The following is a 12053-nucleotide window of genomic DNA, read 5'->3' as shown; positions in this document are numbered from 1 at the left end:
CTTTTGAAACACAAAGTGGTATATTTGGGAACGATTATCACGCATGGTAAACGTGAGATCGAACATAAAAGAATTGACTCGATTGTCAAATTGCCCCTTCCCCAGAACGTTTCAGTCCTCCGGTCGTTTTTAGGACTGGTTGGCTACTGCCGAAACCACATTGACGATTTTGCCACCAAGGCAGCACCCCTCTCGGAACTCCTAAAGAAAGGAGCTCCTTGGGAATGGCTTCAGCAGCACGCTGATGCCGTAGATATTTTAAAGCGCGCACTCATTGCAGCCCCCGCACTACAGGTTCCAGGCCCGCTTTCCCCCTATGCTATAGAGATAGCTAGCACTAGCCCTTTCGGCCGTGCTCCTCCAGGAATGGCACGAACAGTTAAGACCCGTGGCTTACGCCTCCAGAGTTTTAGATCCGGTGGAGCAGGGATTTTTGGCCTGTGAAAGGCACCTGCTCGCAGTTTTCTGGGCAGTCCAATACTTTTCATACATCACCAGACTAAATCCCATCACAATCCTCACGGAACACACCCCCACCCAACTTTTACTAGACGGACGAGGACGGTACAGTAAGCCAGATTAGAGCAGCCAGATGGACCCTTCTTTTGCAGGGACGGGACATCACTGTAGAAGGACCAAGACCCTCACTTTCCTAGCTGACAACCTTCAGCACCCAGGCACCCCCCATAAATGTGAAATCATCTTACCGCACCACAACACAGGCCCCTTTATCGCAAAATCACCCCCCAAAAAGATAGGTAGTTCACCCCAGAGCCCCCAGCACACAGACACGTGCGCACCTTTGCGAATATATGTGGATGGTTCTTCCACTGTATTAGACATGCGCATTTCAGGATGCGGCATTTCTGTTGAGGACGCGCAGGAATGCGCCCTAGAAGAAATCTACTTAAAACTACCAGGACACTTAGGCGCGCAGGCGGCAGAACTAGCAGCCATCGTGTACATTGTTGATCACTCAGATTCCTTCCCCAGCCCAGCAGACATATATTCGGACAGCCTCTATGTCTGCAACAGCCTCACAGAATTCCTATCCCTCTGGAAAGCAAGAGGATTTGTTTCCGCAGACGGAAAACCCCTCCCTTCAGACCCATTGCTCCGGCACATTTTAGACAAAGCACAGGACAGGATATTTGGCATCGGTAAAGTCCGAAGTCACCACCGTTCCTCCCCACCTGGAAATGTAAAAGCCGACGCACTGGCTAAAGCAGGTTCCAGACATGGACATTTTTGGAACCCCCCCGAAAGAGCCCCAGTGAATGCAGTTCAGGTCTCACAGACTAATATCGAGGATTTAGTGCAGGCCCAGAATCAGGACAGTAATCTCAGGGAGATTTTAAAAGGAAGCTTTCCACCCCCATAGGTTTAAAAATCACTGACCACACATGACGGTGTGATCCTGAAAGACACCCTTTATGTGGTTCCAGAACAGGACAGGAATCAGCTCATTTATTTGTTCCATGATAGTCATGGGCATCAGGGAATTGACCCCACTACAGCCCACCTCATGCAGCTCTGTTGGTGGCCGAATCTAAAGGACGACGTCACGCACTACGTTGAAAATTGCCTTATCTGTGCCCAAAACAATCCGGACAGATACGCCAAGAAAGCTCAGCTTAGCCACACCCGCCCCGTTAGTGGCCCCTGGACCAAGCTACAGATTGATTTTATAGGACCATTGCCTCCTTCCAGGAATGGTTACAAGTATGTCTTAGTTGTCATAGACACATTTACAAAATGGGTAGAAGCATTCCCATCTAGAACTAACACAGCAAAGACTACAGCGAAGATTTTGACCCACCACATCTTTACGAGATGGGGACTCCCCCGCAGCATTGAATCCGACCACGGTTACCATTTTACGGGACGTGTCATGAAGAACGTCCTCACGATATTTGGCATTACCCAAAAATTCCACATCACATACCACCCCAGTCAAGTGGTATCGTGGAGCGAATGAATCGGACCCTAAAGGAAACCCTCAGAAAAATGGTCCAACAAAACAGCACCACTTGGGATTCAGTCCTCCCTTTGGCATTAATGTTTTTACGTGACACCGTTTCGACATCCACAGGATACACCCCACACACTCTCATGACCAGACGCCCCATGAAAGGGACAGAATTTTTATTAGGACTTGACTTGACCAGCCCCGAAGTGACGGCCCTCACACACGAGAACGCAGTAAAACAACTAGTTGATAATGTAAAAACGGCTCAGCTAGCAGCCGCAGTAAAATTAGGCACAAGGAGGAAACAGAGCAAGGCCTGTTTCGACAAGACAGTGCACGCGGCTGAGTTTGAGGTAGGACAGCAGGTCATGCTCTCCATTTACAACCCCAGCACGTACCTGTCACCCAAGTATTCGGGTCCTTACTCCATTGCGGAGAAAGTAAGCCCCTCCATGTATAAAATTAAGTACTCCAACGGGAGGACCGCGTGGTTCCATATTAACCAGCTCAAGGCATATGGCCCGCAGTCTAACCACACACTGTAGCGCACAATGACTTACGAGAGAGACGAGTAGAGATGAAATCGATGAGGCTTTATTAAGCGAGACTTGTCCCCAGCAGTTCAGCAACAGAATGGAGCGGCGGGGAGAAGCTCGGGTTCTTATACTCCGCCTTCAGGGCGGAGCCAGGAGTCAACAGCCAACCAGGACCCGGGATCTGTCAGCCAATAGCATCACGGCTTCACAGTCCCTCATGACCCCTAATACATACTACCACATTCACCCCTTGTTAAAAAATGAACCCGGCGGGGTGGTGGTTCGCACGGTGGTAGGGGTTTACAAGGCTGGTCCTGGGAGGAAAATTTCAGGCATGTCATTACAGTTTTAGCCCTACACTGGGCTATGTACAAGGTTTGTGAAACTATTTACAATATTAGTAAGAGAAAAAACTTTTGTTACAGTCCAACAACATTCTTGGTGTCACGCCGATGCCACGAGTCAAGCGGCCGGTCTGGTCTTCCTCGTCGATCGCCTCAGCCCCGGCGGTGGTGCAGGTGCTTGTTCCGGCGTAGTCGTCTCCGGGAGCGTTTCGGTGTTTGTTCCTGTTTCACTCCTGGGCGGACACGGGAGGAGGACCGATCATCCCGGGAAGGGGGCGGTCGCGGGGTGCGCCAGTGGCAGGGAGGGGATGATCGGTGTCGGGGGGGTGTGTGTGTTGCCGGAGGGCGCCAGGTCTCGCAGGGAGACCGTGTCCTGTCGGCCGTCGGGGTACACCACGTAGGCGTACTGCGGGTTCGCGTGGAGGAGGTGAACCCTCTCGACCAACGGGTCCGACTTATGCGCCCGCACATGTTTCCGGAGCAAGATGGGTCCTGGGGCCGCCAGCCAGGTCGGCAGCGACGTTCCGGAGGAGGACTTCCTGGGGAAGGCAAGGAGGCGCTCACGAGGCGTTTGGTTAGTGGTGGTACACAGCAGCGACCGGATGGAGTGGAGAGCGTCCGGGAGGACCTCCTGCCACCGGGAAACTGGGAGATCCCTGGACCGTAGGGCCAGTAGGATGGTCTTCCAGACCGTGCCGTTCTCCCTCTCTACTTGCCCGTTCCCCCGGGGGTTGTAGCTGGTCTTCCTGCTCGAGGCTATGCCCTTGCTGAGCAGGAACTGGCGCAGCTTGTCACTCATGAAGGAGGACCCCCTGTCGCTATGGATATATGTGGGGCAACCGAACAGTATGAATATGGTGCCAAGGGCTTTAATGACTGTGGCCGCTGTCATGTCGGGGCAGGGGATGGCGAAGGGGAAACGGGAGTACTCGTCCACCACGTTCAGGAAGTATGTGTTGCGGTCGGTGGAGGGGAGGGGCCCTTTGAAATCCAGACTGAGGCGTTCAAAGGGGCGGGAAGCCTTGATCAGGTGCGCTCTATCCGGCCTGAAAAAGTGCGGTTTGCACTCCGCGCAGATGTGGCAGTTCCTGGTGACTGTACGGACCTCCTCCACAGAGTAGGGGAGGTTGCGGGACTTGTAGAACCGAGTGACCCCCGGGTGGCAGAGGTCCTCGTGGAGGGCTTGGAGACGGTTAATTCGTGCATTGGCACATGTGCCGCGGGATAGGGCATCGGACGGCTCGTTCAGCTTTCCGGGACGGTACAAGATCTCATAGTTGAAGGTGGAGAGCTCGATCCTCCATCTTAAGATCTTGTCATTTTTAATTTTGCCCCGCTGTGCATTATCGAACATGAAGGCTACCGACCGTTGGTCGGTGAGGAGTGTGAATCTCCTGCCTCCAATGTCGCACAGCTTCCACTATGGCTTGGGCTTCCTTTTCCACTGAGGAGTGGCGGATTTCTGAGGTGTGGAGGGTTCGGGAGAAAAAGGCCACGGGTCTGCCCGCTTGGTTAAGGGTGGCCGCCAGAGCTACGTCGGAGGCGTCGCTCTCGACCTGGAAGGGGAGGGACTCGTCGATGGCGCGCATCGTGGCCTTTGCGATATCCGCTTTGATGCGGCTGAAGGCCTGGCTAATAGTCTATATTAGCGGACGGGCCTTGTCTGCATACTGGGGGACCCACTGGGCGTAATATGAAAAGAACCCCAGGCAACGTTTCAGGGCTTTGGAGCAGTGGGGGAGGGGAAATTCCATGAGGGGGCGCATGCGTTCGGGGTCGGGGCCTATTATCCCATTGCGCACTACGTATCCCAGGATGGCCAGCCGGTTTGTGCTAAAAACGCACTTTTCCTCGTTGTATGTGAGGTTCAAGGCGTTAGCGGTCTGGAGGAATTTTTGGAGGTTGGCGTCGTGGTCCTGCTGATCGTGGCCGCAGATGGTTACGTTGTCGAGATACGGGAACGTGGCCTGCAACCCGTGCTGGTCAACCATTCGGTCCATCTCCCGTTGGAAGACCGAGACCCCGTTCGTGACACCAAATGGGACCCTTAGGAAGTGGTATAGACGCCCGTCTGCCTCGAAGGCTGTGTACTTGCGGTCACCTGAGCGGATGGGGAGCTGGTGGTAGGCGGACTTGAGGTCCACGGTGGAGAAAACCTTATACTGGGCAATCCGATTTACCATGTCGGATATGCGGGGGAGAGGGTACGCATCTAGCTGTGTGTACCTGTTGATGGTCTGGCTATAGTCTATGACCATCCTTTGCTTTTCCCCGGTCTTTACTACTACCACCTGGGCTCTCCAGGGACTATTGCTGGCCTGGATTATGCCTTCCTTCAGCAACCGCTGGACTTCTGACCGAATAAATATCCGGTCCTGGGCGCTATACCGTCTGCTCCTAGTGGCGACGGGTTTGCAATCCGGGGTGAGGTTTGCAAACAAGGACGGCGGTTCAACCTTGAGAGTTGCGAGGCCGCAGATAGTGAGTGGGGATATTGGGCCGCCGAATTGAAATGTTAGGCTCTGCAGGTTACATTGGAAATCTAATCCCAGTAATGTGGGCGCGCAGAGTTGGGGAAGGACGTAGAGCCTGTAGTTTTTAAACTCCCTCCCTTGCACCGTTAGGTTCGCGATGCAGAACCCTTTGATCTCTACGGAGTGGGATCCTGAGCTAGGGAAATCTTTTGCGTACTTGGATGGATGGTCAGAAAACAGCGTCTTACCGTGTCGGGGTGAATGAAACTTTCGGTGCTCCCGGAGTCGATCAGGCATGATGTCTCGTGTCCGTTGATCAGCACCGTTGTTGTCGTCGTCTGGAGCATCCGGGGCCGTGATTGATCCAGCGTCACCGAAGCCAGTCGTGGTCGTAGTGTCTCGGCGTCTTCTTCGGACCCCGTGGAGCCGTCGATGCTGGGGTCCTTTGTTGTCATCCAAGATGGCGGCGTCCATGAATCGCACGCGGCCAGGGTGGACAAAATGGCCGCCCCCATGGATCGCACGTGGTCGGGGGTGGACAAAATGGCCGCCCCCATGGATCGCACGTGGTCGGGGGTGGACAAAATGGCCACCCCATGAATCGCACGTGGCTGGGGAGTCACAAGATGTCGGCGCCCATCCTCCCCTCGTGGTGGCCGGACCCAAAATGGCGGCGCCCACGGGTCGCACATGGAGCGCTGGGGGGGGGTGTTGGGGAGCGTTTGGGATGCACTGGGCTCGTTCTTCTCCGGGGATTGCGGCGACCCCCCGGGACCGGCACACAGCCGCGTAATGGCCCTTCTTGCCGCAGCTTTTGCAAATAGCTGCGCGGGCCGGGCAGCGCTGCCGGGGGTGTTTCGCTTGCCCGCAGAAATAGCAGCTGGCCCCCCCGGGATGATCTGGCGCTTTAACCGCGCAAGCCTGTGAGGGAGGGGGGGGGTTTGTCGCGACGGGGGTCCACGGATCCCAAGGGGCTGCCGCGCGGTCGGGGCCGTAGGCGCGGGCGTTTTGCCAGGCCACATCTAGGGAAGCTGCAATGGCCCGTGCCTCTGAGAGTCCTAGCGACTCTTTTTCTAAAAGTCTTTGGCGGATTTGGGGAGAGTTCATACCTGCCACAAACGCATCGCGAATTAGCATGTCCGTGTGTTCAATCGCGTTCACCGCCGGGCAGCTGCAGCCCCGTCCCAAAATTAGCAGCGCGGCGTAGAATTCCTCTAACGATTCTCCGGGACTTTGCCGTCTCGTTGCGAGTTGGTAGCGTGCGTAGACCTGGTTCACGGGGCGAACGTAGATGCTCTTCAGTGCTGCGAGTGCCGTCGGGAAATCCTCTGCGTCTTCTATGAGAGGGTAAATTTCCGGGCTTACCCTCGAATGCAGGACCTGCATTTTCTGGTCTTCGGTGATCCGGCCGGGGGCCGTTCGGAGGTAGCCTTCAAAACAAGCTTGCCAGTGTTTAATTACTGCTGCCGAGTTCGCTGCGTGGGGGCTGATCTGCAGGCATTCCGGGGCGATCCGGAGCTCCATAGTCCTTTAAGCTCGCTTAATAAATTGTAGCGCACAATGACTTACGAGAGAGACGAGTAAAGATGAAGTCGATGAGGCTTTATTAAGCGAGACTTGTCCCCAGCAGTTCAGCAACAGAATGGAGCGGCGGGGAGAAACTCGGGTTCTTATACTCCGCCTTCAGGGCGGAGCCAGGAGTCAACAGCCAACCAGGACCCGGGATCTGTCAGCCAATCGCATCACGGCTTCACAGTTCCACATGACCCCTAATACATACTACCACACACACACCACGTCATGCTCGCGCAGCAGACCACACCCCGCCCACAGCCCACGTATACCCACCCTCCCCCAACACGTCCACCCCATCTACGGACTCGACCTCGACTCTACCCCCGAACTCTAGACTCCGCCCCGGAATGCCACAGACAGCAGCAGCAGAGACAGCAACTGTGACACCGACAGTAGCCACAGCACGCCTCCTTACTATCCCCAGGACCCACACCCAGTGAATCTGAACACGATTTGAGTGATCCCTTCCTAATCATATTCCTCAACAAACCTCACCAAAGACCACCGCCCTACTATGACGACCCCGACTCCGTCCCCACAGAATTAGACACCACTTTTTGGCACCGGGACAATTCATACAGGCTCGTCCGAAACAACGAGATGGACCCTACGTCACACCATGCAGCTTTATCAACCCTCATTCATTCCAGAGTATGGCATCCGGGAGAAGAGGACGACTTTGAGTCTGACTCCCAAAACGAGGACCCCTTTGCGACCCTGTTCGCAACATATAACTGAGGTGTCCAGAAGATGTTTTAAAAAGGAACCCCTTGGGAGAAACGGTGTCCTTTCTGATGGAACCTGCAGCATGTTGTTCAATGTTTGTTTGTTAGTGTTATTGTTATGTGTTGTTTGTAAACTCGGAAGTTCCACAGCCACACGCCATATTTGTCGGCAGAAACCTGTGAAATCTTGCCAGCACGCTTATCAGCAGAAACCGTTGAGAGCTTGCCAGCCCCCGTTCATAACTGCTCTTCTGGTTCGACGGTAGAACCTTTTCAGCAACCCCCCACGATGACTACATTTTTTGCCCGTTCTTGCCGGTTGCTCAGGCATTGGAGAAACGGCATCGGTCTCCGCCCGGCCTGAGGACCCCCCTCTGGTCAGCTACGCTCGGGTAGAGCACATATGGCATTGATCTCCGTCCTACCCGGGGATTCCATCCAAATCTTACCCGCCGCGGCCCATACGCACCCCATGTTTGGCTCATTATGTTCGAAATTCTTTTGTTTTGTTTTGGCAACCTATGGTTGCTTCCCTCTGCTAGTTACATCCTCAAACACTAGGATGGTAAATGACACAGGCTGCGAGACAGCTCGCAGTACAACAGTATGTTCTTAGATGTCTTTGTTAAGTAATGGGTTAAGAGACATTGCAATTAGTTGTCTCATTTATGTTAAGTATCCATTAATTGACACTGATATGTAAAGGGGCTTCAGGTGGTCTCTGTCAGGTGGTGTGTTGTTAAGAGTTTTGTCAGAGGCTGTGGAAGCGAAACAAATGGTGTTTGGTGAAAAGGAACAAGAACTTTAGACTCTTCATTTCACAGCAACTAAAACGTATAACAATGGTAGCAGAGGATGGTTGCTGTGCAAATGTGAAGGTTTGAAAGATGCAACTTTTCCTGATCAAACCAAGGAGTGAGTGAGAAGGAAAAAAAAAAAAGATACATGGCTGAACCCAGGATAAAGATGGCTGGATATGACTATCCTCCCTTATTTTCTGAAAGGGAATCGTACGACCAATGGAGAAGTGCAGTAGTTATGTGGACTAAAGTAACTGCTTTGGGAAAGAGAAAACAAGGTATGGCATTGGCTCTTTCTCTATCATATGGCAGTAAAATCTGAAACAAAGTGCTTTCTGAGCTGGAATTGGAAGAGTTAGACTCAGAAGAAGGTCTGGAGACTTTATTGCATTATATGGATAAGATTTATAAGAAAGATGACTTGTTAAGTGCGTATGAAGCATGGTCGGATTTTGATAAGTTCTGGAAAATGGAGGATATCTCCATGGAAGACTACATAATGGAATTTGGCAGACTACATAAAAGGCTGCAGAAACACAATCTGGAATTTCCACAGTCGGTGTTGGCCTTTAAATTACTTGACTGTGCTAGAGTGTGCAACATGGATAGGCTCCTGGTTTTGACAGGAGTTCAGTTTACTGATAAGGATACCTTATTCGAACAGATGACAAAAGCTTTACAAAAGTTTCTGGGGAAACATTTGATTCCGATGTCTCTGATGACCCAAATAGGTCAGCCTGCAATAAGGCAGAATATGGAAGATACACTACTAACAGGATGGTGAAATCGTATGGCTACGAACAGGGCTCAAGACTATAAACGGAGACCGAGACAAGGAAATTATTTTTTAAAAAAATATATTTATTAAAGTTTTTTAACACAATTTTTCACCCTTACAAACAATAACCCCCCCCCCCCCCGCCCCCGTAACATAATAACAAGAAATTGCACAGAGCAAGATATATACATGGTAAAATGATATGTTTACATCGCTTTGTACACTGGCTCTCTCCCGCACTTGCCAGTTTCCCCAACCCTTCATGTTATCTCTTGCTCATCCACCCTCCCAGGCAATCCCCCAACCCCCCCTCCCATTCGCCCCCCCCCCCCTAGGTTGCTGCTGCTGCTGACCTACTTTCCTCTAACGCTCCGCGAGATAGTCTAGGAACGGTTGCCACCGCCTGTAGAACCCCCTGCGCGGACCCTCTCAAGGCAAACTTAATCCTCTCCAGCTTTATGAACCCAGCCATGTCGTTTATCCAGGCCTCTACGCTGGGGGGCTTCGCCTCCTTCCACATTAGCAAGATCCTTCGCCGGGCTACTAGGGACGCAAAGGCCAGAATGTTGGCCCCTTTCGCCTCCTGCACTCCCGGCTCGTCCACTGCTCCAAATATTGCTAGACCCCCAGCTTGGCTTGACCCGGACTTTCACCACCTGAGATATTGCTCCCGCCACGCCTCTCCAGAACCCCTCCTGTGCCGGGCATGACCAAAACATATGGGCATGGTTCGCCGGGCTCCCTGAGCACCTTCCACATCTGTCCTCCACCCCAAAGAACCTACTCAACCTCGCCCCCATCAAGTGCGCTCTGTGAACCACCTTAAATTGTATCAGGCTGAGCCTGGCACATGAGGAGGAGGAATTAACCCTACCCAGGGCATCAGCCCACAGACCTTCCTCAATCTCCTCCCCCAGCTCCTCCTCCCATTTACCCTTCAGCTCCTCTACCAGCGCTTCCCCCTCTTCTTTCATCTCCTGGTGTATTGCCGACACCTTGCCCTCCCCGACCCATACACCCGAGATCACCCTGTCTTGAATTTCTTGTGCCGGGAGCAATGGGAATTCCCTCACCTGTCGCCTCACAAACGCCCTCACCTGCATATATCTAAAGGCATTTCCCGGGGGTATCTCTAACTTCTCCTCCAGTGCCCCTAGGCTCGCAAACGTCCCATCAATGAACAGGTCCCCCATTCTTCTAATCCCCGCCCGATGCCAGCTCTGAAACCCCCCCGTCCATCTTCCCCGGGACAAACCGGTGGTTATCCCTGATCGGGGACCACACCGAGGCTCCCATTGCACCCCTGTGCCGTCTCTACTGGCCCCAGATCCTTAGCGTTGCCACCACCACCGGGCTCGTGGTGTACTTTGTCGGCGATAGCGGCAGCGGTGCCGTCACTAACGCCCCCAGGCTCGTTCCTTTACAGGACGCCATCTCCATCCTCTTCCATGCCGCCCCCTCTCCCTCCATCACCCACTTGCGGATCATCGCCACATTTGCTGCCCAGTAGTAGCTCCCTAGGTTCGGCAGCGCCAACCCTCCTCGGTCCCTACTGCGTTCCAGGAACCCTCTCCTTGCCCTCGGGGTCCTATTCGCCTACACAAACCCCATTATACTCCTACTCTCTTAAAAAAGGCCTCGGTGATCACGATGGGAAGGCACTGAAACACAAACAGAAACCTCGGAAGGACCACCATTTTGACCGACTGCACTCTACCCGCTAGCGAGAGCGGTAACATGTCCCATCTTTTGAAGTCCTCCTCCATTTGCTCCACCAGCCTCGTCAGATTCAGTTTATGTAGGGCCCCCCAACTCCTGGCTATCTGGATCCCCTGATCCCGAAAGTTCCCGTCCGCCCTCCTCAGCGGTAGGTCCCCTATCCCTCTTTCGTGGTCCCCTGCCTGTAATGCGCAGAGCTCACTCTTCCCTACATTGAGCTTATAGCCCAAAAACTCCCCAAACTCCCTTAGAGTCTGCACGACCTCCACCATCCCCTCCATTGGATCTGCCACGTACAGCAACAGGTCATCCGCATAAAGCGACACCCGATGCTCTTCTCCCCCTCGGACCACCCCCCTCCATTTACTAGACTCCCTCAATGACATGGCCAAGGGTTCGATCGCCAATGCAAACAACAGGGGGGACAGGGGGCACCCCTGCCTCGTCCCTCGGTACAGCCGAAAGTACTCCGACCTCCACCTGTTCATCAGTACACTCGCCACTGGGGCTCTGTAAAGGAGCTTAACCCAACTGATAAACCCTCCCCCGAACCCAAACCTACGCAGCACCTCCCAGAGATACTCCCACTCTACTCGGTCAAAGGCCTTTTCCGCGTCCATAGCTGCCACTATCTCCGCCTCTCCCTCCTCCGATGGCATCATTATCACGTTTAAGAGCAGCCGCACATTAGTGTTTAATTGCCTGCCCTTTACGAATCCCGTCTGGTCCTCGTGGATCACCCCCGGGACACAGTCCTCGATCCTCGTGGCCAGCACTTTTGCCAGCAACTTAGCATGCACATTGAGGAGCGAGATCGGCCTGTACGATCCACATTGCATTGGGTCCTTGTCCCGCTTTAGGATCAAAGAAATCGTCGCTTCCGACATTGTCGGGGGCAGGGTCCCCTCCTCTCTTGCCTCATTAAAGGTCCTCACTAGTAGCGGGGCCAGCAGGTCTACGTACTTCCTGTAGAACTCCACCGGGAACTCGTCCGGCCCCGGGGCCTTCCCCGCCTGCATACTCCCCAAACCCTTGCTCAGCTCCTCCAACCCAATTGGTGCCCCCAAACCAGCCACCTCTTGCTCCTCCACCCGCGGGAATCTCAGTTGGTCTAGGAATCGTCTCATCCCCTC

This window comes from Scyliorhinus torazame, chromosome 2 (assembly GCF_047496885.1).
Source record: "Scyliorhinus torazame isolate Kashiwa2021f chromosome 2, sScyTor2.1, whole genome shotgun sequence".
Lineage (NCBI taxonomy): Eukaryota > Metazoa > Chordata > Chondrichthyes > Carcharhiniformes > Scyliorhinidae > Scyliorhinus > Scyliorhinus torazame.
This window is presented reverse-complemented; position numbering follows the sequence as displayed.